The 13,933-nt window shown below is 45.6% G+C and overlaps 2 non-coding genes across 2 annotated transcripts; both read right to left on the minus strand.

Moving 5' to 3' along the window:
• Positions 1-7,902: 7,902 nt before the first annotated feature.
• TRNAV-AAC (transfer RNA valine (anticodon AAC)) lies at positions 7,903-7,975 on the minus strand. Its single transcript has one exon. It is a non-coding gene; the product is annotated as a tRNA-Val (tRNA).
• Positions 7,976-10,441: 2,466 nt separating this feature from the next.
• Positions 10,442-10,514, minus strand: TRNAK-UUU (transfer RNA lysine (anticodon UUU)). Its single transcript has one exon. It is a non-coding gene; the product is annotated as a tRNA-Lys (tRNA).
• Positions 10,515-13,933: the final 3,419 nt, after the last annotated feature.

The following is a 13,933-nucleotide window of genomic DNA, read 5'->3' on the forward strand; positions in this document are numbered from 1 at the left end:
CCTTTTGCAGTTCGCCCTCTTTTGAGATGGACCTATTTGTCCTTTCTATTGTCCCACAAGTAATTTGAGTGTGCCCTTCCTATGAGGGACCAGGGAACGTCACATTTGTACCATTCCTCCTATTGCAAAGTTATTGTTAGTCACCAATGATACAGATTGTATCATTGCCAGTTGTTCTCACGTTGCTCTGGGTTGTGCTGAAGAGCAGTTATATTGGGAATTTTTCAAATTAGATGTAAATGAAGAGGAGCAGGGGCAGGAAAAAAGTGTCATTTCAGCTTCCGTGACACTGGAAGGAGATGAGGTGACTCAAAGATTCCCTCCTTCTCCTTCACTGCAGAACTGTTACCTTTTGCCTGGGCCATGCAGAGTTTATGTTCATCACATTCAATCCATCCACTTCTCAAAGTGTCATGTGATGAAGCATTCTCTGTTGTCTGTGCTTGCAGATGATGTTTTTACTACTTTAATCCTATATCAGAATCGCTGTGACTGGAGATGAGTGTCAAAAGTCCTGGGAGGGGAATTCAAATGGATTCCAAATAGAGTGTGATCATTTAGAGTTTAAATCCCAGCTTCCATCTATTGTAAAGCCACTTCTGGGAAGAGGGCTGTTTTTCCCTTATTATGGGGATGCTAGAATACTAAAAAATTTGTAAATAACATAACTGACTATGGAGACAGGGATGAGGGAAGCAGGTTTGAATGGATCAGAGGACAATGTGGTGGAAGAATCTCTTGTCCCGGTTCTGAATAATCAGATGTAACCTGCTCCGGAATTTCACTTGACACTTTCTTTCTAATGTATTCTCTCTCTGTGATGTGGGTTTCTATCTTTCCTGAAGGCTGTGTTTGGTCACCCAATTGGATATTAGTTCATTTTGATAGGATGTAGCTCAGATTTATTGAAGAATTTAAGACAATGACCCTTTGCTAAGTCCGCATTTATGATTTCAGCTTTGCTTTTTCCCCATCCCTCCATGATGACATGGAGAAAGTTGAAGTGCAGTTCTATCAACAGGAGTGAACTCTCTAATTTACTGGACAGGCTAACAAAGAAACAGCAGTGATTTAAAATCTCAACTCAGAAATGGTGAACAACAGCACAACCCCAACTAACTGAAGGAAGTGCATATGATCACAGTGTATTTCAGTTGTTTAAGGCAATATTGTCTCCGATGATCTGGGAAGAGAATTCCATGGTAAGTGATTTTGAACTAGGCAAAATGCTCATGTGTTTGGTTCCCAAAGCTTTTGTAACCCAGGCCCTACAGAAGATCTCTCCTAGCTAATCCTATGCTATGGGAAATGCAGCCGTTCATGACACAGATGTTGAGGAAATAGAAGTGGAGTTCTTGTCGAATTTATCCTTTGTAGGTTCTAAAGATGTGTATAAAATAAAACCAGTGTTGAAAATGTAATATCTTCAGAAAAATGCCCATTTTTTAATAGAATCTCCAGCTGTGGTAACTAACGAAGATTCTGATCCAGGCCTGTATCCAGTCCCTTTCCTGGACCTGTGCCACTGAATTAAAGAAAAACTAGATATGTTTCAGGAAGCCATTCCTCATTAACACTGCTGAGATTTTAAGTGGTTTTGTAAAGGATTCTACTTCAGAGAAGTGTAAATTTCCCCTATCCAAGACCAAGGATTTGGAAAGAGCTGAGGTTGAAAGAGTCCACACCCAGTTCTTGGTTTCCACCCCAGTAAAGGAAGCTATGGTGACCCAAGGAAAATTGTTTGTACAACTCCACTTCCTACTTCAGTGTCCCTGATTACACTTCCAAAGTATGCCAGGGTTAGACTGAGAAGAGTCATCCTTCACTGTTTGGATGCAAAGAGAGAGTGCTTCATAGGACATTCCTTCCCTGTGGATCCCAAACTGGCTGCCTGGCTGGGTAACAAGGACTTTCAGGCTGTAGAAATGATGGTAACCAATGAGGCAACGAATTTGTCAGCCTCCAATTTCAGACTTCTGGATACTCGCATGTTGAGTCCTGATACTATGGCTTTGTGTCTGACGCTGTGGCTACACAATTAAGCTGATGTTGGCACAGCTGCACCAATGTAGCTGCGCTGCTGTAGCACTGCTATTACAGATGCTCTAAGCCAGTGGGAGAGATTTCTCCCATCGGACTTGATTAGTCCAGCCCCCGCAAGCAGCGGTGGCTTTGTTGGCAGGAGAAGCTCTCCCGCTCATGTAGCACTATCTACACAGGGGGTTAGGGCTGTGTAACTACGTTGCTCAGCTGTGTGGATTTTTCACACCCCTAAGCAATATAGTTATCCCGATAAATGTCTTTAGTGTAGACCAGAGAGGTTTCTCTTGTGCTTTATGCATTTACATTACTTCTCTACCTCCTCCTACTTTGAAAGATTAGAAAGTGTGAAAAGAGAGGTATTTTTCTCCATGATGCAAAGATTCCGATATAGAAGACCCCTTCTACCAACACGTATGGCAGAAGATCCTGAGATATATGAACTCACAGAAGTGGTTGGGTCCTACATTGGGACAAACCACAATAAGAACCAGGGTTCAGTTGTTGGCAATGGGGATTAAAAGAAAAGTAACATATGACAACAATTTGTGATCTTTGAATATGTTGTTGTTACCAATTAAAATGAAATTATAGGTGAAGTTATTGGTTAAAGAGTAAGAGACTGTGTGATAATCTGAATTATTTTGGAAAACTGAAAGTTGTCTTGTTTTTGTTAGTCATACAGAAAATGATGGCTAATCTTGAAAAGTTAATTTGATTTAATTTACCCTGGTTCCTCAACTGTTGCTACAGCTCTAGTACCCATCAATCCAAAGACTGAGAGAAATGGAGAGTTCCAACCATTGTCCTTTTAGTATCTTATTGTTCCTCTCTCTGTTTTTTGTGCTGGCCTTTCTCTTCTATCATTTTCTGCCTTTGTTTAGTTGATAACAGTTGGTATCCATCACTCACATTTGTTTGTTTAAATCTCTATCCGTTAAATAATTTTTTTGCTTGTTCAATAACTGTACTCAAGTGCTGCGTGAGATACTAGTTTTACTGTGGACCCTTGCTACTGTATCTTGGGATACTTCAGTAAGAGAGGATCTGGGATTTCACCAAATATCTGGTGGACACACTGAAGGAACTCAGGGGTTAGGGTGGCTGCTGTAACTCAGAGGAGGGTCCTTGAGTTCCAGCAGGCTGGTGAGTTTGGTCACTAACATCAAGCTGCCAAATGCAAAACTCCCTCTTCCTTATGGCAGGTGGCAACAAGGCGACTCACAGTCCTCAGTACCCTGAGAAAGGTCACAGTTTGTCTCTATGTTGATCCACCTGTCAAATTCGCACAGGGAAAGCTCCCAATAGCACAAAAGTCTGCCCTATGAAATCATGGAACATGTGCACTTCGCTCTGTGAAAGCATGTAAAGAATCCAAGCGCTGGAGGACAGGGTTTGGGTCCAGAGTGACCTAGACAAATTGGAGGATTGGGCCAAAAGAAATCTGAGGAAGTTCAACAAGGAGAAGTGCAGAGTCCTGCACTTAGGACGGAAGAATCCTATGCACTGCCACAGGCTGGGGACTGACTGAGTGAGGGGGGATTTGATAGCAGCCTTCCACTACCTGAAAGAGCAGGATTGTGGACTCTCTCCTAGCCACTTTTGTTGGGCTGGGCAGGCAGCCTGGAAGCCTTTCTAGAAGAGAATTGGGAACTGAGTTAGAAAAACCAATGTGGAAACCAGAACCTCAAGTTTAGACTCATTTGTTTATAATATTAAATCTTCAATTCTAGTGTCACGGTCAATACAATTGCTTCTGCCTGATAGTTGCCCAAAGGGAAACTTAACTTCTCTGCAAAGGGAGTGGAGAGAAAACACTTTTCAGAGGCCAAGAGAGACAAGGCGAGTGAGGGTAAGAGCTTGTAGAGGACCAACCTCTGTTGGTGAAAGAGACAAGCTTTGGAGCTAACCCAGCACCCTGCTTCAGTTTTGTGTAGCCTGAAAGGTCGTCTCTTTCCTAAACAGCAGTTAGAACATAAGAACAGCCATACTGAGTCAGACCAGTTCATCTAGCCCACTGTCCAGTCTTCTGAAAATGACCAATGTCAGGCGCCCCCCAGAGGACCCATGGGACCAACATGGATACAACAACACCCCAACCAAGGTTAAAAGTCAATGCACGTGGGAGAAGCATCTTGTGTTTCATTCCTTATGTGCTAGTCCCATTGTGTTGCCATCTCCTTTTCTTTCTTTCTGTTAAAAGCTTTGGTGTTTTGCACAGAAACATTATTTCCCCAGCAGAGACCCAGGAGTGGTGGCTGCATTCCGGTACCAAACAGTCACTAGAAGGGGGCAGACAAAGGCCTTTAGGACGAGGCATCCCTCACTGTCAAAAAATCATCTCGCTCCTGCAGGTGACTGGCAGCCTGAATTTGTTCCTTATCCTCCCAGAGTCTGGGGGGCTAGAATCAGAACTACCCAGCCCCTCCATATGTAGCAGGAACAAACATAAACCTTGTCTTTAAAACAAGCTGTTCCCTTCCTTCTCAGGGAAGATTTTTCTATGAGTGAAGTTGAGTTTCAGTTCCCCTCTCCTGGGGTGGGGCCAGCTCCCAATGAGCTCTGATTTCACCTTTGCCCCTTTCAGTCACTCTGGGATCCGAACTCTGCTCCCTGCCGTCAGGCAACTTCCAGCCCATCCACCTTGCTCATTAATTCCATGGTCATATATCACCCCCTTTGCCAGCACACAGAGCCTGCAGGAAAGCTACTCATACTAGATGCATTGGTGCTATAGTGTTGTGCATAGGTGCTGTCCAAACAGTTGGTCTGGGTTTGAGTTCCAGCCAGTGCAATAATGGCTTTTTGTCTTCTGTCTCCTCGTCTGGAAGTGGTTTAATTTCAGTCACATTGTGTTACAATCACATCCATAGAATGAGACAATAAGTGTGTAAAAGTCCAGCAGGTCATACACGATGGAGGCACACAAGGGGCTGGAATGTTTTCATCTGAGAAAGACAGAACACTTGGAAACCTGCAGCTCCCATCCCCTGGCCTTCCGTGTTATGATTCCAGCTGTGTGAGCTGTTTGTATGATGTTCTGGCATGATGGGGAAATAAAGTATTGAGTCAGTTTTTGCTCCTGCAGATTCCTTTGCAGTTACAATTATAATGACATGAACAAAAGGGAGGCAAAATAAAAATAATCCCCAAATTGCAATACAGGTGGGGAAAGAGAAGATCACGGTTAAGCCAAATACATCAAAATAAAAATACTAAAAGGGAAAGGGGGAAGAGATCAGGTCTGTGGAGATCCCCTTGATATTTGAACTCACATTGTTAGAATCAAAGTTCAGACTTGACACTGGAAAACCTGCAACTACCTGTCTCTCTGAACACCTGTGATGAACAAGATCGAGTTGGGACACCGGCTCTGCTTCAATCATGTATTGTCTCTCTGTTCTCTCTTTCTTCTCCCCGCAATTCCTCGTATCCAATGTCTCTGCCTTTCTCCTCTTGTTCCCTCTCCCCCTGCCCTTTCCCAGTGGCAGCGACTCACAGGGCTTCTCCCCTGGTAGCTGGTGCTCATTATCAATCAAATAAATCAAAACACTTTCACCAGCAAGTGGATTTAGCCCAGGACCCTCAGAGTCAGCAGCTGTTATACCCCCACTGAGCTCTCTGGTCAGGTGTCCTGGCACTGGAAGCCTCCTGTGTAGATTCTAAAATAGCAGGGGGCTGAAATATTGGACTGGACATTGTAGCTCCACCGTTATTTTATTGAATTGCTTCAAAACAGCAAGTATAGAAAGTCTCCTAAGTGTCAGGCTCTCTGCCATGGAAACAGCTGCCCCTGCTCTCCAGGAGTCTGTGTGTTCCACCCAGCAACGTACAAACCTGCTCCGAGCTGAAGGGGGGTCAGACAGTGACGGTAACGCAAATCTTCAGACAATTAACCCAAGTCCCTTCCTTTCTTGAACCCAGGACGTGCCAGTCACTTGTTAGCCATGGCGTTATCTTCATCTTCAAATACCTCTCAGGACATTTCACAGAGAGAGTGGAACCCCCCCCCCCCCATGGCTCCCTGTTGAGGCATTGTACCGTACCTGCCCCTGGACACTGTCTGGTTTTATACTCCTAGAGCTTTTTCTCTTCAAACCCCTTATCCCAATCTCTGGGCCACCGCCACATTTCAGAGTTTAGAATTTACTCTCATCACCCTCGTATGGCACTTTCCATGTGAATGAGACAAAGCAATGGGGGAAGCTCTGTGGCTAATGAAAACCGGTGTGTTGGGTGAGGCCTGAACTCATAACCCCAGCAGTGCGCCTCCCTCACTAGCCAGTTGTATCCCTGTAGGTGCTTCATACACAAGCCTGGGAAGTAGGCAGTTACCTGTGTCTGTGATTAACAGAGTTGGTGGCTAATTGAAAGGCTGATGGTTCAAACCCAGGTGAAGATAGAGGTGTTTGGCTTTTTTGTGAAGAGAATCCAGTACATTTTAACAGGCAGGAAAATGCCTCAATTCTGGCCTAGCCTCATTGGGCAAGCATAAGGAGTAATTTCACCAGATGTGTTGGTGGTATAGGGGTGAGCATAGCTGCCTTTTGAGCAGTTGACCTAGGTTCAATTCCCAGCCACCACACTGAGGTGCTGTTTTCTCAGCTGGAAACTAGTTTAATTTCCGTCACATTGTATCAGTTTATCAATGGAATGAGAGAATCAATGTCCTGCAGGTCATTAAACACCCAGTGAAGGAAGAAAGGGGCAGGACTATACAGTGAGCAGGTGGAGTCACCCTGGTATTACAATGTTTGGGTTTTTTTTTCTTTACTTCCCTCTCCCTTTTAGACTCAGAGCATTTAAGGTTAGAAGGGACCAGTGTGATCATCTAGTCTGACCTGCTGCACCTTGCGGGCCAAAAGAGCCCACTCACCCACTCCTGTAATAGACCCGGGAGGGGAGGCAGCTCTGTGCTCTGCCCCTACTCCAGGCAGCGCATGGAGGCCCTCTGCCCCCCTCCCACAATGGGTGTGCAGAGATGTGCCAGCAGCACTAAGGTGGCTCCCTGCCCACTCTGCCTCTGTCCCTCCGTGCCGCTTCCAGAAGTGTCTGGCATTTCCCAGCATCCCCTGGGGTGGGGGGAGTGTCTCCATGTGCTGCCTCTGCCCCGAGAACCAACTCCACAGCTCCCATTGGCCAGGAACTGCAGCCAATGGGAGCTCTGGGGGCCGCGCCTGCAGGTAGCGGCACATGGAGACTCACTGTCCCCGCTGACCTGAGAGCTGCTGTCACAGGGTTGTGTGTACTGGTCACTTCGGGAGTTGCAGTGCCCGGGGTAAGCACCACCCCCTCCTGCACCCCAACCCCCAAGCAGAAAGCCCGCACCCCACACCCAAATTTCCTCCCAGAGCTTTGCTTGTCTTCCTTTCACCCAGAACCATCCTTCCTCTCCTGGGTTGCAAGTAGCCATCCTTGGGAAGCCACGAGGCAGGCACAGGATCCTACCTCCCAGCAGCCAACTGCACCTCCCCAGACTTTGCAGAATGAATGGTGGCGCTCTACTAACCCCACTTAGCCGCACTGAGGGGCTTAGCTTCTGCCCTGCCTTCCTCAGCTCGACTTTCCTCTTTTGCCCCATTCTTGCCTCACTTCCTCCTTTGGCAAGTCACACAAAGGAGGCCAGCAGGAAGAGCTGGTCTCCACCAGCCAACCTCCCAGGGCAGAGGAGACCAAGCCACAAGGCTCCAAAAGGTGACTGACCCAGATCCTCTAGCTTTCCTCTGCTGATGCCAAGGCTCTTTCTCAGCTCATTTCCCCAGCCTCTGTCCTGCAGGGGTTGGGTTTATCACAGGTACATGCCAGTGGCAGCAGTAGGAACTTTGCTAGACAGCCAGGGAAGCTGGGAAAACTAAGCAATTTTGTTTCTGCCTGGTTTTGAACCAGGGACCTTTTGCGTGTTAGGCAAACGTGATAACCACTACACTACAGAAACTCTGTCAGAGGACTCTGCCCCTCCCTTCATAAGAGTATAAGAATGGCTATACTGGGTCAGACCAAAGGTCCATCCAGCCCAGTGTCCTGTCTGCCAACAGTGGCCAATGCCAGGTGCCCCAGAGGGCGTGAACCTAACAGGCAATGATCAAGTGATCTCTCTCCTGCCATCCATCTCCATCCTCTGACAAGCAGAGGCTAGGGACACCATTCCTTACCCATCCTGGCTAATAGCCATTCATGACTTAACTTCCATTAATTTATCTAGTTCTCTTTTAAACCCTCTTATAGTCCTAGCCTTCATAACCTCCTCAGGCAAGGAGTTCAACATGTTGACTGTGCACTGTGTGAAGAAGAACTTCCTTTTATTTGTTTAAAACCTGCTGTGCATTAATTTCATTTGGTGGCCCCTAGTTCTTATATTATGGGAACAAGTAAATAATTTTTCCTTATTCACTTTCTCCTCATCATTCATGATTTTATATACCTTTATCATATCCCCCCTTAGTCTCCTCTTTTCAAAAATGTAAAGTCCTAGTCTCTTTAATCTCTCCTCATATGGGACCCATTCCAAACCCTAATCATTTTAGTTGCCCTTCTCTGAACCTTTTCTAGTGCCAGTATATCTTTTTTGAAATGAGGAGACCACATCTATACGCAGTATTCAAGATGTGGGTGTACCATGGATTTATATAAGGGCAAATATTCTCTGTCTTATTCTCTATCCCTTTTTAAATGATTCCTAACATCCTGTTTGCTTTTTTGACTGCTGCTGAACACTGCATGGTCGTCTTCAGAGAACTATCCACGACGACTCCAAGATATCTTTCCTGATTAACTGTAACTAAATTAGCCCCCATCATATTGTATGTATAGTTGGGGTTATTTTTCCCAATGTGCATTACTTTACATTTATCCACATTACATCTCATTTGCCATTTTTTTGCTCAATCACTTAGTTTTGTGAGGTCTCTTTGAAAATCTTTCACAGTCTGCTTTGGTCTTAACTATCTTGAGCAGTTTAGTATCATCTGCAAACTTTGCCACCTCACTGTTTACCCCTTTCTCCAGATCATTTATGACTAAGTTGAATAGGATTGGTCCTAGGACTCACCATTGGGGAACACCACTAGTCACCCCTCTCCATTCTGAACACACCGATGGGCGAACCTGGAGAAAGTGATGGCAGCCCTTCGATGGGTCAGCTGGCAGAGCAAAGGACTGGAGCCGGAACTCAGGAAGTCATCCTTATGTTGTCCTTCTGACTCCAGCTTGAAGGAGAGCTTCTTTTTCTTCCCCTTGCTGAGAAAGAGCAGGAGAAGAAAGAAAGATCAGGTGAGTCAACTCTTGCTTGGGAGCCACCCACTGAAAATGTAAAAACAAAAAAGTAAAGCCATAAAAGACTTCAAAGCCCACCAGGCCCAACCTCTCTTCTAATATGGCAGAAAAGCCACACGTCTCCTGTCTAGGTAGGGATATCCTATTGCCCCACAAGAAGTGGAAGGTCATCATGTTCAGCCTCAGCAGTACTCATGGAGCAGGGGGAAATACATGGCTGAGGAAATTCCCTGTAGACGAAAGATAGGTCTTGAGCATCACAGCTTTGTAGGTAATTACAAGGTCTACTTACGCCACCGGCTGAGCCATTCCTCACAGGCCAGCAACTGCTTCTCCCAGTTTGCGTTCCTCACCATGTACCCAACTAAATGCTAGAAGGCCCAGCTCATCAACCTACCCACTCTTGCAGCCCTCCTCTTCCACCCTGACTGATAGGGAGGAGTATTAAGCCTCCCTCCCTTAGGCCTTTCAGCATTCCTGGGGAACACCAACACCGCCCAAGTGACTTTGGGCCAGTTGGTCAACCAATAGGGCTGCCTCCTAGGCCAGGCTGCAGCCCAGCTTCAGGACTCAGAGGAAATGGAGCTCCCATCCCTACCTACAGGACTCCAAGCACGACCAGCCTTCTGGATCAAACATCCCCTCTTGTGCTCAAGTCACAACAGCTAGCAGGCAAAAGGCAGGCTTTCATATCATTTGAGAGAGCAAGACAGAGCCTTGGAAGACCCAGCAGGATTAGGTCGCACAGGAATTGTCCTCAGATCCTACTGAGACTTCAACTCAGATTGCAGGATTCAAAGTCCTGAGGGCTGCTCTTACACCATGGGACCAATAGGGAACCCCCAGATCTCTGCTGAGTTCTGGTGTGGATGACCCTGCGGGCGCAGCCCTGCATTTACTCACCAAGTTGGCATGTAACAGTTTGCTGCAACTCCCAGAGGCCTTTCTTAATCCAGACTGAGAGGCCAGTGGCCATGTGAGGAAATTGCCCCTTCCATCCTAGGCAGTACATGGCCCTTTCTAGGAAAGACCAAGTCCTGGAGGAAAAATGACTGTTGTGAAATAACATCCTGAGGAGATGCCTTTTTCAGTTGTTGGAGGAGTACCATATGGGGAAATGCTCCCTTTTCACCTGACCAGGAATTTGAACCCTGGACCGTCAGATTAAAAGTCTGATGCTCTACCAACTGAGCTAGCCAGGCTCATAGAAAAAAAGGGCAAGTTTGATGCAGAAGAGAAACTAGTCAAGAAAAAGAGGGCAGAAAATTTGCTACTCTTGCTTCTTTAGCAGCCCTAGGCCCATCTTGCTTCTCCATGTGGCACCCAGAGACATTCTTCTTTTTTTAGTTAAATATCAGATCCAGGAGAAAACACAGTTATACAAAGCAAAATAAAATTGACCTGTCTCATGCAGTGCTACATTGACCTCTATTCAGACTGAGCCTAAGGGAGGGCCTTGCTTTGGGATCAAACATGCCCTCTTGTGCGAGTCACAACAGCTAGCAGGCAAGAGACAGGCTACCATGTCATTGAAGAGAGCAAGAGGAAGCTTTGGAAATCCCAGAATAATTAGCTGGCAATGAAAGGACCCCACAATTCTACAGGGGCTTGAACTTTGATTTCAGGATTCACAGCTCTGAATACCAGCCCTTACACCATGGGACCAGCCAAGAGAGTTTGACTTCTGGCATGAAAGACTCTGTGGGGACAATTTTTTCTCTCAGGGAATACCCAGTGGGAATATGCCTTTCTGGCCAGCCCTACATTTGCTCAAAAAATCAGCACACAGCACTTTGTTACAGGCCCAGAGGCCTTTCTTCCTCCAGACTGTAATGCCAGTGGACAGGTGAGGAAGTAGCACTTTCAGTCCCAAGCAGTAAAGAGCCCTTCCTAGGAAAGGCCAAGTTCTGAAAAGGAAAAACTGAAGTCAAAGAGAGTCCTCAAGAGATGCCTTCTGAAAATCTTGGGGAATTGTCCTTCTACCTGACCAGGGACTTGAACCCTGGACCCTCAGATTAAAAGTCTGATGCTCTACCAACTGAGCAAATTTGATGCTGAAAAGAAACTGCTCAGAAAATGAGGGCAGAAAACAATACAGAAAACCTGATGCTTTCACTCTCTTAGCAGTCCTAGCCCCAGCCTGCTCCTCCATCCGGCCCCCTGAGGCCTTATTCTTTTTTTAGTTAAATAGCAAATCCAGGAGAAAACACAGTTATACAAAGCAAAACGAAATCACAAACAGAAATGTCATTGGAAATACAAAAATTAAAAAGGAAAACGCAATTCCCATCACTTTATCATGTCTGGGCCATTCCTGTATCGAGAGCACCTGCTAAGGGCCCTGTGTGCTTACGAGAAACCTGGAGAAACTCATACCACAGCCTGAACATGAAACTCAACTGCTCCCAGGTGCTGCAGTAAAACCCTTTCCCTGCTATGACGTTGCACTCCATATGATTTTATTAAAATATGCTAATGAGTGTGAATATAATGTAACTGGAATATGCTTTATGCATGTAAGGTAGCATTACAAAGTTTATAATCGACTGTGTGTGTTCATCGTATGTGTATGAACCGATCATTCTTGTATCTGAAACTAGAAATATGAACAATAACTCTGAGGTCTTGTTGTAATGATGCAAAGTGTGGGCCACTAATAGTGGTTTGGACTCTTGATGGCTCCCATTAACCAGGACAATTGACTGTAGATGGCTCTGTCCTGCACCATCTGTGAGTCAGGCCAGGAAAAATGAAGGCTTGGGGTCTCACAGGACATGTGAGCATGTCACCTGGTACAGGAATCCATCTTAAACCTGGGGCTTTTCCCCAGGAGAGAGACAAAAGATTCCTGCCTTGTACCAAAGTTATATAAGGGGGTAGAACAGAAGAAAGGTGGCTGCAGTCATAAGAAATCCCCTAGCTACCACCTGAGCTGGAACAAGGATTACGCCAGGTGAAAAGATTGGGCCCAGACTAGAAATAAGCCTAGTCTGCAAAAGAAGCTTATTGGAAGATCTCTGAGGGTGAGATTTTATCTGTATTGAGTTTCATATTGTATTAGGTTTAGACTTGCATGTTTTTGATATATTTTGCTCTATGGAGAATACAAACTCTATAGAGAAGGAAAAGTTAATGCCTTAGAAGATTCTGTGTGTGTGTGTGTTAGATGGATGCGAAGGTGTCTAGAAAACACTCTCCTGTAGTCTCTTTTCTCTGATTTCCTTTAGAAAATTTGAAGCAGGGAGCAAAAACCATTGTCTTCTGAGAGGTTTGAACTCAAAGCCTTCAGATTATGAGACTGAGACTGAGACACTACCAGCTGTGCTAAGAAGGCTTGGAAAAGATTTAGACTCAATGCATATAGAATCCTTCTGCAGCCGTGACCGAGCCAGGAGTGCACTGGAAGAAGCAGGGGGATATGGTGCCCAGACACCTTTCCTGGCAGCTAATAGATCAATTTTCCCTGACAGTGAACAATCTACTGGAATTCATGGCAGCAGAGGGTGGATATTTCCAAGCTGAGCATCAGCTTCCACATTTCAGAACTTATTCTCCTTTTCCTAGTAGGGTACTTTCCATGTGAATTGGGCAATACAAGTTGGGGAAGCTACAGGGGTAATAGAAACCAGTATTTAAGGTAAGGTTTGAACTCATAAGCCCAGCAGTAGCCCCTTTTGCACTAACCAGTAGCAGCACTGCAGTTGCTTCTTAGGCAAAGCTGGGAAGCAGGCAATTATCAGTCTCTGTGGTTCACACCTTTGCCTGGTAATTGCAAGGCTGCTGGTCCACACCTAACTAAAGATGCGACTTTTCAGCCATGAGACTCCAGGATATTTTAACAGGAAGAAAATCTCCTCATTTCTGGTTTAGCCCCATTTTACCCCTTCTGCCTGTCTTCTCCCCCACACGATCTCTTTCCTTCCCCATTGGGGCCATACAGAGAGGAGCCCCAGTCACTGAGAAGTTCCCTTTTCTCCTTCACAGAGGGCTTTAACGCCCCTTATCTCACTCAGGCTCACAACCACCCAGAGTTCAAGAACTGTCCCTGTTCCCATTGGACAGATGAGGGGAGCCTGAGGTCCAGAGAAGGGAAGTGACTTACCCAAGGGCCTACAAAGCAAAGCGGTGGCAGAGCCATAAAGAAAAGCCACCAGTTCCAACTCCTGTTCTAATGGACAACAAACCCCCCAGAGGCAGGGATAGAGCCCAGGAATCGAGATGGTGGGGAAATGTCATTCCAACTGTTTCTGTCAGAAAATCCCATTCAGACTAAACCAGTTTGTTTCTCGAAATCATAACAAGTGGGATAAAAGTTCTTTGCTAAAATATTTTGTTGCAAAACAAAAGCATCTCCTGTCTGTCACAGTGTGTTAAATTGTCTTGTCGCACACAAGAGGAGACACTTAGATCTCAAACATTAGATAAGATGCTTCAGTCTGAGCTAAGTCATTGCTGCTCTTAACAATTTCAAAATAAAAACATACAAATCAAATAGACTATTTCAGCTATTCTATTATGTGTTAATCTGCTCTGAGTAAACGTGATAGGACACCTCATACTATGCCCTACTCCGAGTGACACTCTCAAATGGATCCCCATCCTCCGCCCACTGTGAGGTAGG

This window comes from Gopherus flavomarginatus, chromosome 18 (genome assembly GCF_025201925.1).
Source record: "Gopherus flavomarginatus isolate rGopFla2 chromosome 18, rGopFla2.mat.asm, whole genome shotgun sequence".
NCBI lineage: Eukaryota > Metazoa > Chordata > Testudines > Testudinidae > Gopherus > Gopherus flavomarginatus.